An 18,402-nucleotide genomic window follows, 5' to 3' on the forward strand; every position below is an offset into this window, starting at 1 on the left:
TTGTGATTCTTCAGTTACTTCAGGCCATCTGGATGTATACGTGCAGGTCACAGGGAATATGATGGCTTAGCTTGGGTTCAGAGGCCTGACATTCCTGTCTTCTTATATTAATAAGAAAAATTTAAAACATAATAGTGTTGAAGTGTTGGGGCAGTGAAAATTTTTGGGGGTGGTATGGAGAGGTAATGGGCGATGTTTCTCAGGGCTGCTTCGAGCGGGATTAGGGGCGGTGTGGGAACCTAGAGTGGGAGAGATTAAGCTGAAGGAAGATTTTGTGGTAAGGGGTGATATTGTGGGGTTATTAGAAGAAACATTTGTTGTATAGAATTATTGGTGATGGCCTGGATACGGTTTTGTATGAATTGAAAAAAGAATGGAATAAGACAAGGAGAAAAACAGGTATTAAAGGACTGAGAATTGGAAGGACCCAGGACATCTAACTAGAGAGTGCCTAAGGAGGTTCAGCATAGCCCTGCCAGCAAAGATTATTTATTTACTTTAAGAGGGAGTTAAGAGTGGCGGTTTGGGGATAGCACCAGGAGATATCAGCTGTGATGGCTTGGAGAAACAGTGTAAACCGGCAGTGTAAACAAGAGCAGGCCATTTATGAGTAGTCGAGAATGGTGAATAGGAGTATGACTAGACAGAAGATAGTAGGGATGACAATTTTTTTTTTTTTTTTTTTTTTTTTTGGTCAGGGGGCGCAGTCCAAGTTGGTCTGGTGTCTGGAATGAGACTGGGGACTAATAAAAAGAAGCATCTATACAGGAGTTCAAATGGGCTGTACCCTATAGCATTCCGAGGATAGGCCCGAATTCTGAGAAGGGCAAGTGGTAAAAGTATTGTCCAGTCCTTTTTAAGTTGGTGGCTGAGCTTGGTGAGGTGTGTTTTTAAAAGACCATCAGTTCACTGAATACTAAGAGCCTGAGAAACTGCTTGGGTGATTTGACTAATAAAGGCCAGTCCGTTATAGGACTGTATAGAGGTGGGAAGGCCAAACCAAGGAATTATGTCTGACAGAAGGGAAGAAATGACCGTGGTGGCCTTCTTAGACCCTGTGGGAAAGGCCTCTACCTATCCAGTGAAAGTGTTTACCCAGACCAAGAGGTATTTTAGTTTCCTGACTCAGGGCATGTTGAGTAAAGCCAATTTGCCAGTCCTGGGCATGGGCAAATCCCTGAGCTTAATGTGTAGGGAAGGGAGGGGGCCTGAATAATCCCTGAGGAGTAGTAGAATAGCAGATGGAACACTGAGAAGTTATTTCCTTGAGGATAGATTTCCACAATGGAATGGAAATGAGAGGTTCTAAAAGGCAGGCTAGTGGCTTGTACTGTAGCATAGCCTGCCTTTGCTGGTGTGTGGCGATTAGGCCTGGTGGAACTGCCATCAATAAACAAAGTGTGATCAGGGTGAGGAACAGGAAAGAAGGAAATATGGGGAAATGGGGTGAATGTCAGGTGGATCAGAGAGATGCAGTCATGGGGGTCAGGTGTGGCATCAGGAATAATGTGGGAGGCAGGATTGAAGTCCGGGCCAGGAACAATGGTAACTGTGGGAGACTCAACAAAGAGTGAGTACAGCTGAAGGAGCTGAGGAGCAGAAGGTATATGTGTCAGGTGTGAGGAAGGAAATAGATTTTGAAAGTTATGAGAACTGTAGACAGTGAGTTGAGCATAGTTTGTGATTTTAAGGGCCTCTAAAAGTAACAGGGTGGCAGCGGCCGCTGCACGCAGACTTGAGGGCTAGGCAAAACAGTAAGGTCAAGTTGTTTGGATAAAAAGGCTACAGGGCGTGGTCCCGGTTCTTGTGTAAGAATTCTGACTGCACAGCCCTGCACTTCGACTGTCGGTAATGAAAAGGGTTGGGATGAGTCAGGGAGAGCTAGGGTGGGGGCGGTCTCTAAAGCTGTCTTCAAGGAAAGGAAAGAGGAGTGGGAAAAGGATTTAGGATCTATGGGGTCAGCTAGGTTTCCTTTTGTGAGTTTATATAATGGTTTTTTAGTATGGCAAAACCAGGTATCTAAAATCGAAAGTATCCAACCATGCCTACGAAGGAAAGGAATTGTTGTTTTGTAGAAGGTGTTGGGGTTCGATAGATCAGTCAGACACTATTGGCAGGGAAAGCATGTGTGTTTTTATGACAATTACGCCAAGATAGGTAAAAGATGAGGAAGAAATTTGGGCTTGACTGAAGTAACGGGGGCTGTCTGTGAAGGCTTGCGGCAGTACAGCCCAGGTAATTTGCTGAGCCTGATGGGTGTCAGGGTCAGTCCAAGTGAAAGCAAAGAGAGGCTGGGATGAGGGGTGCAAATGAATAGTAAAGAAAGCATATTTGAAATCCAGAACAGAATAATGGGTTGTGGAGGGAGGTATTGAGGATAGGAGAGTATATGTGTTTGGCACCATGGGGTGGATAGGCAAAACAATTTGATTGATAAGGCACAGATCCTGAACTAACCTGTAAGTCTTGTCTGGTTTTAGGACAGGTAAAATGGGGGAATTGTAAGGAGAGTTTATAGGCTTTAAAAGGCCATGCTGTAACAGACAAGTGATAACAGGGTTTAACCCTTTTAAAGCGTGCTATGGGATGGGATATTGGCATTGAGTGGGGTAAGGGTGATTAGGTTTTAATGGGATGGTAAGGGGTGCATGATCAGTCACCAAGGAGGGAGTAGAGGTGTCCTATACTTGTGGGTTAAGGTGGGGGGATACGAGAGGAGGATGCGAAGGAGGCTTTGAAGTGAGGAAAGGGACAGCAGTGAGGTGTGGCTATAGTCCAGGAACAGTCAGGGAAGCAGAAAATTTAGTTAAAATGTCTTGGCCTAATAAGGGAACTGGGCAGGTGGGGATAACTAAAAAAGAGTGCATAAAAGAATGTTGTCTAAGTTGGCACCACAGTTGGGGAGTTTTAAGAGGTTTAGAAGCCTGGCCATCAATACCTACAACAGTTATGGAGGCACAGGAAACAGGCCCTTGAAAAGAAGGTAATGTGGAGTGGGTAGCCTCTGTATTGATTAAGAAGGGGATGGACTTACCCTCCACTGTGAGAGTTATGCAGAGCGTCTGTGATGGTCCTGTAGGCTTCCGAGGTGATCGGGCAGTGTCAGTCTTCAGCTGCTAAGCCGAGAAGATCTGGGAAGGAGTCAGTCAGAGAGCCTTGGACCAGAGTTCCAGGGGCTCTGGAAGTGGCTGCCAGGTGAGTTGAACAGTCCGATTTCCAGTGGGGTCCTGCACAGATAGGACATGGCTTAGGAGGAATCCCAGGCTGTGGACATTCCTTGGCCCAGTGGTCAGATTTCTGGCACTTGTAGCAAGCTCCTGGGGGAGGAAGTTCTGGAGGAACCCCTGGCAGCGGCAGTTCAGGTGTTTTGAAGTTCTTGTGTGCTAGAGATGTGGCTAGGGTTTCTCTCACAGTGGAGGCAAGGAATTGCAACTCCGAAATACGTTGCTACTTGGCTGCCTTTACTCTATTATTGTACACCTTGAAGGCGAGGTTAATTAAGTCCTGTTGTGGGGTTTGAGGGCTGGAATTTAATTTTTGGAGTTTTATTTAGTGTCAGGAGCAGATTGGGTAATAAAATGTATGTTGAGAATAAGACGGCCTTTTGACCTTTTAGGGTCTAGGATTGTCTCAGGGTTGCTGCCGAACGAGCCATGAACTGGGCTGGGTTTTTCATATTTGATGAAAAATGGCCTAAATGCTAACTGATTTTGGGAGAGGTTGGATAAAGAAAAAGGAGCATTAACCTTGACTATGCCTTTAGCTCCAGCCATCTTTTTAAGAGGAAATTGCTGGGCAGGTGCGGGAGGGCTAGTCGTGGAACAAAACTGTAAGCCAGACAGGGTGTGAGGAGGTGAGGTAATAAAAGGATTATAGGGTGGGGGAGCAGAGGCTGAGGAATAGTTGGGACCTGGCTCGGCCTGGCGAGGGGCAGCCTGGGGAGGAGGGGAGAAGTCAGATGGGTCTGTAGGAAAGGAAGATTAGAAAGACTCAGTGACGCTTGGGGTTGGGACTGAGAAGACAGGCGGGAGGGAAAGAAGGAGGATTTGGGACGAGTCACATTGGGAACAGAGACAGGGAACAATGTGTAAAAGAATGCCTGGACGTCAGGCACCTCAGACCATTTGCCTATTTTACGATAAGAATTATCTAGATCTTGTAGGATGGAAAAATCGAAAATGCTGTTTTCTGGCTATTTGGAACCACTGTTGTGTTTGTATTGGGGTCAAGCGGCATTGTAGAAGAAAATAAGGCGTTTAGGTTTAGGTCAGGTTTGAGGTGAAGAGGTTTTAAGTTATTGAGAACACAGGCTAAAGGAGAAGAAGGAGGAATGGAGAGTGGAAGGCTGCCCATAATGAAGGAGGCAAGCCCAGAGAAAAAAGAGAGTAGAGACACGGAGAAAAGGGGTGGGGGGTACTTGCCCCCCCAGGAAAGTGGAGAAGGGATAGGGACACGGAGAGAAGGGGTCGGGGGGTTCTTGCCACCCAGAAAAGCGGTACTTGCCACTAAGGGTGAAGGACCAAGGCAGGCATCCCCACGTGGTCAGACATCTCTGAAATGTGGGTGAATAATCAGGCAGGTGTCCCCGTGTGATTAAATACCAAGGGAAGACTGTCTTCCCAAGTCTATGACCGGCGCTGAAGTTTTGGGTCCACGGATAAAACACATCTCCTGTCTCTACAAGAAAAGGAAAGGAACTGAAATTAAGAGAAGGGACAGATTGAAGTGTGATGCCAAGATTGAAAGGAAAGGTGGAGGGCAGCCAAGATGGCTGAATAGGAACAGCTCCCAGCATGAGCGACGCATAAGATGGGTGATTTCTGCATTTCCATCTGAGGTACTGGGTTCATCTCCCTAGGGAGTGCCAGACAGTGGGCGCAAGACAGTGGGTGCAGCACACCGTGTGCGAGCCGAAGCAGGGCAAGGCATTGCCTCACTCAGGAAGTGCAAGGGGTCAGGGAGTTCCCTTCCCTAGTCAAAGAAAGGGATGACAGACGGCACCTGGAAAATCGGGTCACTCTCACCCTAATACTGCGCTTTTCCGATGGGCTTAAAAAACGGTGCACCAGGAGATTATATCCCACACCTGGCTCGGAGGGTCGTACACCCATGGAGTCTCGCTGATTGCTAGCACAGCAGTCTGAGATCAAACTGCAAGGCAGCAGTGAGGCTGAGGGAGGGGCGCCCACCACTGCCCAGGCCTGCTTAGGTAAACAAAGCAGCCAGGAAGCTCCAACTGGGTGGAGCCCACCACAGCTAAAGGAGGCCTGCCTGCCTCTGTAGGCTCCACCTCTGGGGGCAGGGCACAGACAAACAAAAAGACAGCAGTAACCTCTGCAGACTTAAATGTCCCTATCTGAGAGCTTTGAAGAGAGCAGTGGTTCTCCCAGCATGCAGCTTGGAGATCTGAGAATGGGCAGATGGCCTCCTCAAGTGGGTCCCTGACCCCTGACCTCCGAGCAGCCTAACTGGGAGGCACCCCCCAGTATGGGCAGACTGACAGCTCACATGGTCGGGTACTCCTCTGAGACAAAACTTCCAGAGGAACGATCAGACAGCAGCATTCGTGGTTCACAGAAATCTGCTGTTCTGCAGCCACCGCTGCTGTTACCCAGGGAAACAAGGTCTGGAGTGGACCTCTAGCAAACTCCAACAGACCTGCAGCTGAGGGTGCTGTCTGTTAGAAGGAAAACTAACAAACAGAAAGGACATCCACACCAAAAACCCATCTGTACATCACCATCATCAAAGATCAAAAGTAGATAAAACCACAAAGATGGGGAAAAAACAGAGCAGAAAAACTGGAAACTCTAAAAAGCAGAGCGCCTCTCCTCCTCTAAAGGAACGCAGTCCCTCACCAGCAACGGAACAAAGCTGGATGGAGAATGACTTTGACGAGTTGAGAGAAGAAAGCTTCAGACGATCAAACTACTCTGAGCTACAGGAGGAAATTCAAACCAAAGGCAAAGAAGTTAGAAACTTTGAAAAAAATTTAGACGAATGTATAACTAGAATAACCAGCACAGAGAAGTGCTTAAAGGAGCTGATGGAGCTGAAAGCCAAGGCTTGAGAACTATGTGAAGAATGCAGAAGCCTCAGGAGCCGATGCGATCAACTGGAAGAAAGGGTATCAGTGATGGAAGATGAAATGAATGAAATGAAGTGAGAAGGGAAGTTTAGAGAAAAAAGAATAAAAAGAAATGAACAAAGCCTCCAAGAAATATGTGACTATGTGAAAAGACCAAATCTACATCTGATTGGTGTACCTGAAAGTGACGGGGAGAATGGAACCAAGTTGAAAAACACTCTGCAGGATATTATCCAGGAGAACTTCCCCAATCTAGCAAGGCAGGCCAACATTCAAATTCAGGAAATACAGAGAACACCACAAAGATACTCCTTGAGAAGGCGAATCCAAGACACATAATTGTCAGATTCACCAAAGTTGAAACGAAGGAAAAAATATTAAGGGCAGCCAGAGAGAAAGGTCGGGTTACCCACAAAGGGAAGCCCATCAGACTAACAGCAGATCTCTTGGCAGAAACTCTACAAGCTAGAAGAGAGTGGGGGCCAATATTCAACATTCTTAAAGAAAAGAATTTTCAACCCAGAATTTCATATCCAGCCAAACTAAGCTTCATAAGTGAAGGAGAAATAAAATACTTTACAGATAAGCAAATGCTGAGAGATTTTGTCACCACCAGGCCTGCCCTAAAAGAGCTCCTGAAGGAAACACTAAACACGGAAAGGAAAAACCGGTACCAGCCATTGCAAAATCATGCCAAATTGTAAAGACCATTGAGGCTAGGAAGTAACTGCATCAACTAATGAGCAAAATAACCAGCTAACATCATAATGACAGGATCAAATTCACACATAACAATATTAATTTTAAATGTAAATGGACTAAATGCTCCAATTAAAAGACATAGACGGGCAAATTGGATAAAGAGATAGGACCCATCAGTGTGCTGTATTCAGGAAACCCATCTCACGTGCAGAGACACATATAGGCTCAAAATAAAAGGATGGAGGAAGATCTACCAAGCAAATGGAAAACAAAAAAAGGCAGAGGTTGGAATCCTAGTCTCTGATAAAACAGACTTTAAACCAACACAGATCAAAAGAGACAAAGAAGGCCATTACATAATGCTAAAGGGATCAATTCAACAAGAAGAGCTAACTATCCCAAATATATATGCACCAAATACAGGAGCACCCAGGTTCATAAAGCAAGTCCTGAGTGACCTACACAGAGACTTACACTCCCACACAATAATAATGGGCAACTTTAACACTTCACTGTCAACATTAGACAGATCAATGAGACAGAAAGTTCACAAGGATACCCAGGAATTAAACTCAGCTCTGCAACAAGCAGACATAGTAGACATCTACAGAACTCTCCACCCCAAATCAAGAGAATATACATTTTTTTCAGCACCACACCACACCTATTCCAAAATTGACCACATAGTTGGAAGTAAAGCTCTCCTCAGCAAATGTAAAAGAACAGAAATTATAACAAACTGTCTCTCAGACCACAGTGCAATCAAACTAGAACTAAGGATTCAGAAACTCACTCAAAACCGCTCAACTACATGGAAACTGAACAACCTGCTCCTGAATGACTACTGGGTACATAACAAAATGAAGGCAGAAATAAAGATGTTCTTTGAAACCAATGAGAACAAAGACACAACATACCAGAATCTCTGGGACACATTCAAAGCAGTGTGTAGAGGGAAATTTATAGCACTAAATGCCCACAAGAGAAAGCAGGAAAGATCCAAAATTGACACCCTAATATCACAATTAAAAGAACTAGAAAAGCAAGAGCAAACACATTCAAAAGCTAGCAGAAGGCAAGAAATAACTAAAATCAGAGCAGAACTGAAGGAAATACAGACACAAAACACCCTTCAAAAAATCAATGAATCCAGGAGCTGGTTTTTTGAAAGGATCGACAAAATTGGTGGACTGCTAGCAAGACTAATAAAGAAGAAAAGAGAGAAGAATCAAATAGATGCAATAAAAAATGGCAAAGGGGATATCACCACAGATCCCACAGAAATACAAACTACCATCAGAGAATACTACAAACACCTCTACGCAAATAAACTAGAAAATCTAGAAGAAATGGATAAATTCCACACATACACCCTCCCAAGAATAAACCAGGAAGAAGTTGAATCTCTGAATAGACCAATAACAGGCTCTGAAATTGTGGCAATAATCAGTTGCTTACCAACCAAAAAGAGTCCAGGACCAGATGGATTCACAGCCGAATTCTACCAGAGGTACAAGGAGGAACTGGTACCATTCCTTCTGAAACTATTCCAATCAATAGAAAAAGAGGGAATCCTCCCTAACTCATTTTATGAGGCCAGCGTCATCCTGATACCAACGCCGGACAGAGACGCAACCAAAAAAGATAATTTTAGACCAATATCCTTGTTGAACATTGATGCAAAAATCCTCAGTAAAATACTGGCAAACCAAATCCAGCAGCACATCAAAAAGCTTATCCACCATGATCAAGTGGGCTTCATCCCTGGGATGCAAGGCTGGTTCAATATACGCAAATCAATAAATGTAATCCAGCATAGAAACAGAACCAAAGACAAAAACTACATGATTATCTCAATAGACGCAGAAAAGGCCTTTGACAAAATTCAACAACCCTTCATGCTAAAAACTCTCAATAAATTAGGTATTGATGGGATGTAACTCAAAATAATAAGAGCTATCTATGACAAACCCACAGCCAATATCATACTGAATGGGCAAAAACTGGAAGCATCCCCTTTGAAAACTGGCACAAGACAGGGATGCCCTCTCTCACCACTCCTATTCAACATAGTGTTGGAAGTTCTGGCCAGGGCAATCAGGCAGGAGAAGGAAATCAAGGGTATTCAATTAGGAAAAGAGGAAGTCAAATTGTCCCTGTTTGCAGATGACATGATTGTATATCTAGAAAACCCCATTGTCTCAGCCCAAAATCTCCTTAAGCTGATAAGCAAATTCAGCAAAGTCTCAGGATACAAAATCAATGTACAAAAATCACAAGCATTCTTATACACCAATAACAGACAAACAGAGAGCTAAATCATGAGTGAATTCCCATTCACAATTGCTTCAAAGAGAATGCAATACCTAGGAATCCAACTTACAAGGGATGTGAAGGACCTCTTCAAGGAGAACTACAAACCACTGCTCAAGGAAATAAAAGAGGATACAAACAAATGGAGGAACATTCCATGCTCATGGATAGGAAGAATCAATATCGTGAAAATGGCCATACTGCCCAAGGTAATTTACAGATTCAATGCCATCCCCATCAAGCTACCAATGACTTTCTTCACAGAATTGGAAAAAACTACTTTAAAGTTTACATGGAACCAAAAAAGAGCCCGCATCGTCAAGTCAATTCTAAGCCAAAAGAACAAAGCTGGAGGCATCACACTACCTGACTTCAAACTATACTACAAGGCTACAGTAACCAAAACAGCATGGTACTGGTACCAAAACAGAGATATAGATCAATGGGACAGAACAGAGCCCTCAGAAATAATGCCACATATCTACAACTATCTGATCTTTGACAAACCTGAGAAAAACAAGCAATGGAGAAAAGATTCCTTATTTAATAAATGGTGCTGCGAAAACTGGCTAGCCATATGTAGAAAGCTGAAACTGGATCCCTTCCTTACACCTTATGCAAAAGTTAATTCAAGACAGATTAAAGACTTAAACGTTAGACCTAAAACCATAAGAACCCTAGAAGAAAACCTAGGCGTTACCATTCAGGACATAGGCATGGGCAAGGACTTCATGTCTAAAACACCAAAAGCAATGGCAACAAAAGCCAAAATTGACAAATGGGATCTAATTAAACTAAAGAGCTTCTGCACAGCAAAAGAAACTACCATCAGAGTGAACAGGCAACCTACAAAATGGGAGAAAATTTTTGCAACCTACTCATCTGACAAAGGGCTAACATCCAGAATCTACAATGAACTCAAACAAATTTATAAGAAAAAAACAAACAACCCCATCCAAAAGTGGGCAAAGGACATGAACATACACTTCTCAAAAGAAGACATTTATGCAGCCAAAAAACACATGAAAAAATGCTCATCATCATTGGCCATCAGAGAAATGCAAATCAAAACTACAATGAGATACCATCTCACACCAGTTAGAATGGCAATCATTAAAAAGTCAGGAAACAACAGGTGCTGGAGAGGATGTGGAGAAATAGGAACACTTTTACACTGTTGATGGGACTGTAAACTAGTTCAACCATTGTGGAAGTCAGTGTGGTGATTCCTCAGGGATCTAGAACTAGAAATACCATTTGACCCAGCCATCCCCTTACTGGGTATGTGCCCAAAGGAATATAAATCATGCTGCTATAAAGACACATGCACACGTATGTTTATTGTGGCACTATTCACAATAGCAAAGACCGTATGTTTATTGTGGCACTATTCACAATAGCAAAGACTGGGGACCAACCCAAATGTCCAAGAATGATAGACTGGATTAAGAAAATGTGGCACATATACACCATGGAATACTATGCAGCCATAAAAAATGATGAGTTCATGTCCTTTGTAGGGACATGGATGAAATTGGAAATCATCATTCTCAGTAAACTATCGCAAAGACAAAAAACCAAACACCACATGTTCTCACTCATAGGTGGGAATTGAACAATGAGAACACATGGATACAGGAAGGGGAACATCACACTCTGGGGACTGTTGTGGGGCAGGGGAAAGAGGGAGGGATAGCATTAGGAGATATACCTAATGCTAAATGACGAGTTAATGGGTGCAGCACACCAACATGGCACATGTATACATACGTAACTAACCTGCATATTGTGCCCATGTACCCTAAAACTTAAAGTATAATAATAAAAAAAAAAGACTGAAAGGAGAAAGAGGTTGAGGGATAGTGAGGGAGGTTGGAGAAGAGAGTAAAAAGAGGCCACTTACCTGTTTTAAAATTGGTGTGATGTTCCTTGGGCTGGTCGGTCTGAGGACCTGAGGTCGTAGGTGGATCTTTCTCACGGAGCAAAGAGCAGGAGGACAAGGGATTGATCTCCCTTGGGAGGCCCCCGATCTGAGTCATGGCACCAAAATTTCACTCGCGTCCTTGTGAAGAGACCACCAAACAGGCTTTGTGTGAGCAACAAGGCTGTTTATTTCACCTGGGTGCAGGCAGGCTGAGTCCAAAAAGAGAGTCAGCCAGGAAAATTTTTAAATTACATTTAAATGCTCATATCGTAATGGTTAGTATAAAAAAGCAGCACATAAAATGAAATGTATAATATGTTATCTAATATATAGAGGGAACACCAGAACTGTATATATTTATAAATATAGACAATTTAATTACACACACTGTTATATATTTGAAAGGATATATGACAAAATATTGTGTTTAAAACAAGTGATTTCTATAATCTTCCCTTTACCTTTCCATAATCCTTTCTTGAATTCTCCACAATAAGTATGTGTTAGTTTATAGTTAGAAAAGAAGCAATTTTGAAAAGAGAAAATGGGCTGTCAAAAAACTAAAGTAGATTTGTGAAATTGTATTTGTCAATATAGCAATCATTATAGCAATTGATTTAAAACTGCTGCTTTTTAGAGGACTATGTTAGCTTTATTTAGTTTTGTTCTCTGTTTACAAAACATTTTATAGTTTTAGAGTTTCCAAGATATAGCATTTTCTATGGAGTAGTATGAAGCTGACACTTCAGATATCAAATACTTAAAAAAGCTTTTTATTAACATATACATACAGAAAAATGCACATATTTAAAATGTATAGTTTTGTGAGTTTTCACAATTGAGAGGACCCGTGTAACCCATACCTAGAAACATCATCAGCACCCAGCATACTAATGTTCCCTTCTAATCACTTACACCCAAGGTAACTGTCTAGACTAATTTTGTATATATATTGAAGGGAATGAAATCACATAGTATGTTTTCTATTGTGTTTTGCTTCCATCACTCAACCTTACAGGTATGCAATTTATCCATTTTGTAGCATATATATATATATTTTGTTTTGTTTTGTTTTTTGAGATGGAGTCTCGCTCTGTCGCCAGGCTGGAGTGCAGTGGTGCAATCTCAGGTCACTGCAACCTCCGCCTCCCTGGTTCAAGCGATCGTCCTGCCCAGCCTCCTGACTAGGTGGGACTACAGGCATGTGCCACCCCGCCCAGCTAATTTTTTGTATTTTTAGTAGAGACAGGGTTTCACCATGTTGGCCAGGATCTTGACCTTGTGATCCGCCCATTTCTTGACCTTGTGATCCGCCCACCTCAGCCTCCCAAAGTGCTGGGCTTATAAGCGTGAGACACTGCACCTGGCTAACATATATTTTTAGATTATCCATTTTCGTTGCTGTGTGGGATTCCATTGTGGAAGTACATTCCAATTTATTTGTATATTCTACTCTTGATAGGCATGTGAATACTTCTGATTTTCAGCTGTTATGAATAGAGCCTATGACATTACTATATGTGTCTTCTAGTGAACATATGTATGCAATTTAGTTAAACGTGTATCTAGATATTATTGCTAGATAATAGGGCATGTATATGATCAGCTTTAGTAGATATTGCCAAACATTTTTCCAAAGTCGTTTAATCGTTTATATTCTCATCAGCAGTGCATGAGTTTTAATTGCTCTACATGCTCACTAACACTTAGAAGTATCTTTTTTTTTTTCTATTTTTTTAGTCTTTCTGGTGGTGGTGATTGACCTCTTAACAATATTAAGTCTTCCATTCAATTAATATGGAATATTTCTCAATTTATTCATATCTTCTTTAAATTTTTCTCAATAATATGTAAGTTTAGAGTGAATACATATTAGTTTACAGAAGTACACTAAATTCTTCTTTAGATGTATTCCTAATCATTTGATGTTATTTGACAGCACTGTAGATGGCATGTATTATTTTGTCTGTTTAAAGTGCTCTCTGGTGCTCTATCCTAAGAATTCTAGCTGCCTTGCTTTCCCCAGACTTTCATCTCTGTCTTCCCAACCCAGGCAGTTCTCCCTGCATATCCTGCTTCTTCCTCCTTGGGTTACGGCCTAGACACTCTCTCAAAAACTACGCTGGGACAAGTTTATGTCTTGCCTCCTTCAATTCCTGTGCCTCACAGATCATAGTCCTTCCTTTCCTGACATCCAGTTTCTTGAAAACCATTTTTTTTTCATATATTTTATCGTGTGTGTTGGGAGGGCAGAGTGTGATTGTTTCAGGCAGGAGTACAAATCTTGTTCTTGTTACTTCATCCTGGCCAAAAAAACCCCAGAAGAAATAAAGTCCATAAGCGTTTATTTTATTATCATTTTTAAAACAATATGGATATATTTTAGTACTTTCTATATGCATGTCAAGTTTTACATGCATACAAGTTTAATGAAATTCTTAGGAGCTATGGAGTCCCTATTTTGAAAAGTTAACACAGTTTGAAAATAGGTTAGCATATTATAAGATGTTTTTCAATGCTCTCTTTTGAAACATTAGCACAGGAAGCAATAGGGGAACCATATAGAGATTGTGGAATAACAACCGGGGTTTCTGTCACTGGTAAATAGAGGTAGTAAATGGACTGCTATTTGTTGCTTCAATGATGATTAGGTTATACGGGAAGCCTGTAGAAGCAGAAAGGTGACGGAGTTGTAGAGTTAGAAATGTAAGACCTAAAAGAGCCCTGGTCAATTTAAAAATATACAACAGAACAAGACCATTCTTTCCAAGTTTAAGGGAAAAAGCCTCACTAATTTAATGAAGCAAAACTTGATGACCGTTTGGACATTTCAACGGCACTAATTCCCACTTAGGATTTTGTACTCTTTTAGGATCCTTCCCTAAATTATGTGTTTTTCAAAACACATCTACTTTGCTATTTTCTTGGGCTTACATCAGTCACAGAAGACTCCAGCTTCAATCTGTTCTGCAGGGAAGTTAATTTGGAAGCCACAATTATAAACTCTCCAGTCCACCCTATCCCCACCACTTACTGTTACTTGACATTGTGTCAGTTTCATTTTCTTACTCAGTCTCTTGAAGCATCTGAATTTGTGGCTCCTTTTACTTGTACCCAGCTGTATGTAAAGGGCTTTCACATGTGATGTTTAAGACAAAAATCCTAAAAGGCAGGAAAGTGAAGTTTAAAATTGTACATTATACAGTCAAATGAAGATTTGAACATCAATCTCTCCTTATTTTAGCATCTAATCCCTTTTCACATAGTCATTTGATTCTCTCCTGTCCTGATGGTGATGGTGAGGACAGGACACAAAAGGAGAGTCAGCCATCCGCACCCACCTATATGAGGTGACAACTGCCTTTCATCTGAAGTCGAACACCTGCAATCCGGAAGAAGAGAGAGGCAAAGCAATTCTAACTGGTCTTGCAGACTCAAACCTAAAAGTGAAAGCAAAGTCATCATAACAAATTTAGGTATCAACCCTAAGTCAAAACATTGAAGAAAGGAGTATGTGTTTTATTCAGGCAATCCTGAGTTCTAGTCAGTCATATCTCTTGCACTTACTAGTGGTTCAGCCTTGGGCAGGTAAGTGCAATTTCTGAGCCCCAGTCTCCTACTCTGTAAGATGCAGGTAATAATACTCACACCAGTGGTGTGCTGGTAAATAATTAACAATTGACTCTTTCTGGAAAGTGTTTCCATATTTATACCTATTTAACTTTATTATAAATTTTTGATATAGACACTACAAATAATGAGATATGCAATATTATTTTTTGCAAAGTGCACCTAACCATAGTAATTTCCATGTGATTTGCCATTTCTTTATAAATCCACTATCATTTTTATAATCCAACAACAGAATCACAATATCAGACTATGAATAAATCCTTGATTACTATCCAATTCAGCAAAGAAACTCTTCATGTCATTGACAAGTGAATGTAGTTCTGATGTGAATATTGGTTGATAATTTTATTTATGTTAATGAGTAAGACAAAAATGAAACAGTGAAGACATGCTAGAATTTCACTCATTCATCAATGATGTGAATGAATTCTTTGTTGAATCTAATAATAGTTATCAAATACTGAAAGAATGTTTTCTAAATTTTTTGTCCTATTCATGGTGTAATAGCTACTGACACATAGAAGCAAGAGGTCAGCTGTTTCCTGTTTTAATGAAAAGTAGGCTAAGGTATATCAAGCTCTTTTTAGTGTGGTTGATTTCTATGATATGAAGACTCTCACCATGGCCAATTTGAAGCTCCCTATGTGATGTCACTAAACATGGAGTTGGGAAGAGAAGTGCAGTAGCACACCATTGTATGTTTCCACTACATGTATACAAAAAGTACAAGGAAACTCAAGAGCATAATTTATATAAAATATCCTAAAATAATTAGGAAGTATTTTTTAAAAATTTAATACCTGTGTTCTTAATGCAATTTATTTTTAATGTGAGTTTATATAATTTAATTTTTAATACGGATAATGCTTACTATCTCAAAAAGTTCTGAAATATAACAATCAACTCTCACTAGCTGGTGTGAGCTGGCTCCATCACACTCTTGCTTCACTACAGGACAGTTGAGATGCTCAGAAATTGTATAGCTAACGTTCCTGATATATAGAACCTGCTAAATATGCAGCTATAAGCTACGCAATCCCCCCACCCCCTACTAAGGAAGATAGGCTCACTAGAAATATTTTTACTTTGTTGTTTTAAAAAAGGCATCATATTGTGGAAAGATCTCTAGGGTCAGGATTCAGTATTTACTATTACTAAGTTTTACTATTCTAAGCCTGCCTCTTCATCAGTAAGTAAGGATAAGTATTATGTATGCATCATAAGGCTGTTGTACATATTAAATAAAATAATGTCACAAAGTCCCTATAACAGCACCTCATAAGTATAAAGTGCTAAGTTAAAAAGTTATGGGGCAGCAAGTTTATATCTAATCTTGAAAGAGTTCCCATGATTTGACAAAAGTCTTATTGATCCTTTCTGGCTCTATCTGTACTCACTCTGTTGTCACTCATCTTCACAGTACTAAAACCATCTTCCAGACCCCTTCCTGCAACATTTGAATGTGCTCATCACACATTGTGAGCTTTTTTGTTAAAGTGGAAGAAACAACAATATGAGCAAGTCAGTATCCACCCTTGGGTCATTACACCCCCCAAACTGTATGGATAGTGTATTACCCTCATTATAATGCTGTAAAGCATAGGTTTGTTATTTAAAGTGACTTAAAGTTTGATTTGGCTTAGAGAATTTTTGAGAATTACATGATACTCCTTGAGATAATTGAAAACACTCCAGGTGTCACAAAATAGGAAAGGGAATTACTAACAGGAGCTTAGGCAAAGTGCTAATAAGCAGGGAAGAGAAAATGGGCTGAGTGCTTAGCAGCAGCTGCCTGATGGGGTGAGCCTGGCAATGAACCTAAGCCCCTAAAGAAGTTTGTACTGAAGAAAACAGATCGCAAAGGGAACCTGCAGTGACTCTCTTCCCTACATGGGGCTAAATGTGGGGTGGATTGGGAAAGGAGGACACTGTAGAAAGAGGAAGGGAAGAGAAAGGAATGCAGTGTTCTTTTCCCTCCCCAAAGGCCATTTTGCATGGGATCTGGAGTTTTCAGAATAATTAAGGAGGTGAGAATAGAGCTAGAAGACTGTAGAGTTGTATATTTTCCAAAGCTGATTGTAAGAGCTCTGTAAGTTCTTCATTCAAATAAAAAAAAAAAATAAGAGGTTTTGTTGGTGGAGCAGAGATCAAGAAACTTGAAGCAGGAAGATCTTGCGTGTCTGCAAGCATTATGAATAAAGTCAAAGATGTATAATTGTCTTAAGGGATCAAACAAGGCTTATCAGTCTCCTACATCATTCTTTGATAGACTAGTTTAGTTTATGGGTGGGATTATACTGTAACCAGTTTTGTTGATGGGCTGAGCTCAGCAGTGCACACTTTATTTTTCTCTTTCATTGCTTTGAAATAGGTTCCATAAGATCTGTCCGCACTTGGCTAATGTCATAATTTTAGATCACTTTTAGGTGTAAAAAACATATTCATTATCAGTAAAATCTTAGGCTACTTTAAATACATTCTAAGATTATTCCCTTTGTAGAGCCCAGGTTTGATCCAGAGAATGGAGAACAGCAGAAAAAATAAGGATGGGTTGTAATTTTGACTTTCATCTTTCTCCTGTTTCTCTCCCATGTACTATGCTATTCCTCTGGCTTCTCCAAGTTTGAGGGAGGAGAGGCAGAAAAGAAGAGAAAGAAGAAGGAAAAGAGTAGTGTCTTTTTATTTAGCCAATGTGGCTTGCGATTCCTTCTTGGGGACTGGCATGTCATGGTAGGTAGACAAATACCCGGTTTTCCATACAGCATCTCTCTAAAGATCCCCTTCTGAGAACCTGCATACTGCACTCTTCCCCAATATGGGTGTTATTCTCTCTGGCTGATTTCCTGATCTCTTGCTTCCTGTAACACATCTTTACCTTTTCTCCTGGAGTCCCCTCTCCCCCCACAAAATGCTTTCTAGGTGGAGTCATTCCAAATGACTTGAGTCAAGCTAAGTGCTGTGGCATCCCCTTGACTCCCCAGGTGAAAAGCAGATGAAAGTTTTGAAATGCACATGTAGTTTTAATATTCCTGGGTGCGTATCTCAAGTTCTCTCAATATCCCTTGTGCTCTATTCGGAATAGTTGAGGAGAATATCAAAATTCCTACAGCTCAGTAGCCATTTAACTAGGGCAGTGGCAATAGGGGATGTCTCCCTGGGTGCAGATAATAAGGAGAAGCATTTGGTGTAAAAATTTTAAAACAGTAATAAAACTCACCAAAAGTCAGTTTCTAAAATTATTACTAGGCACTTGACAATTCTAAACAGTATCAGTGATAACATATTCCTTGTGAAAAAATATTTTGTTATTCTAAGTTCTTTTTGAGTATTAATAATACATAATAGCCTTCAAATTAGCATATTGTTATTACTTATCCTTCAGCAAGGGACTCCATAAGGACATTAATTTGGAGAATCCTTACTTATACAGTTGCCCCCTGACAGACAAAGTCTTGGCTTCAGGGATTCATATTTGAGAGTAACTTCCTAATAGTGTGTAATGGTTGACACTTCAAGTGTGGTTTGTGTCTCCACCCCCTGTGATGCTACATATTCCTGCATTTAAATGGTAGATTACAAATAAATAGTGACCGCACAGTGATCATAGCGGCAAAGGAACAGAACACAAGTTACTTCATTCCTGTCATTCATTGTGACCTCTTGGAGTTTGTATTTGTGTTTAAAATTTAAAACAGTGAAACAGGTGCAAACTGCGAGGGGCAATATTTTTGTTTGGTAAATA

The 18,402-nt window shown here is 40.9% G+C and overlaps 1 pseudogene; it reads right to left on the reverse strand.

Annotated features, from left to right (window-relative positions):
- Window positions 1-254: 254 nt before the first annotated feature.
- LOC134739783 (uncharacterized) lies at window positions 255-17,529 on the reverse strand (annotated as a pseudogene).
- Between the last annotated feature and the right edge of the window lie 873 nt (window positions 17,530-18,402).

The sequence above is a fragment of the Pongo pygmaeus genome, chromosome 5 (genome assembly GCF_028885625.2).
Source record: "Pongo pygmaeus isolate AG05252 chromosome 5, NHGRI_mPonPyg2-v2.0_pri, whole genome shotgun sequence".
NCBI lineage: Eukaryota > Metazoa > Chordata > Mammalia > Primates > Hominidae > Pongo > Pongo pygmaeus.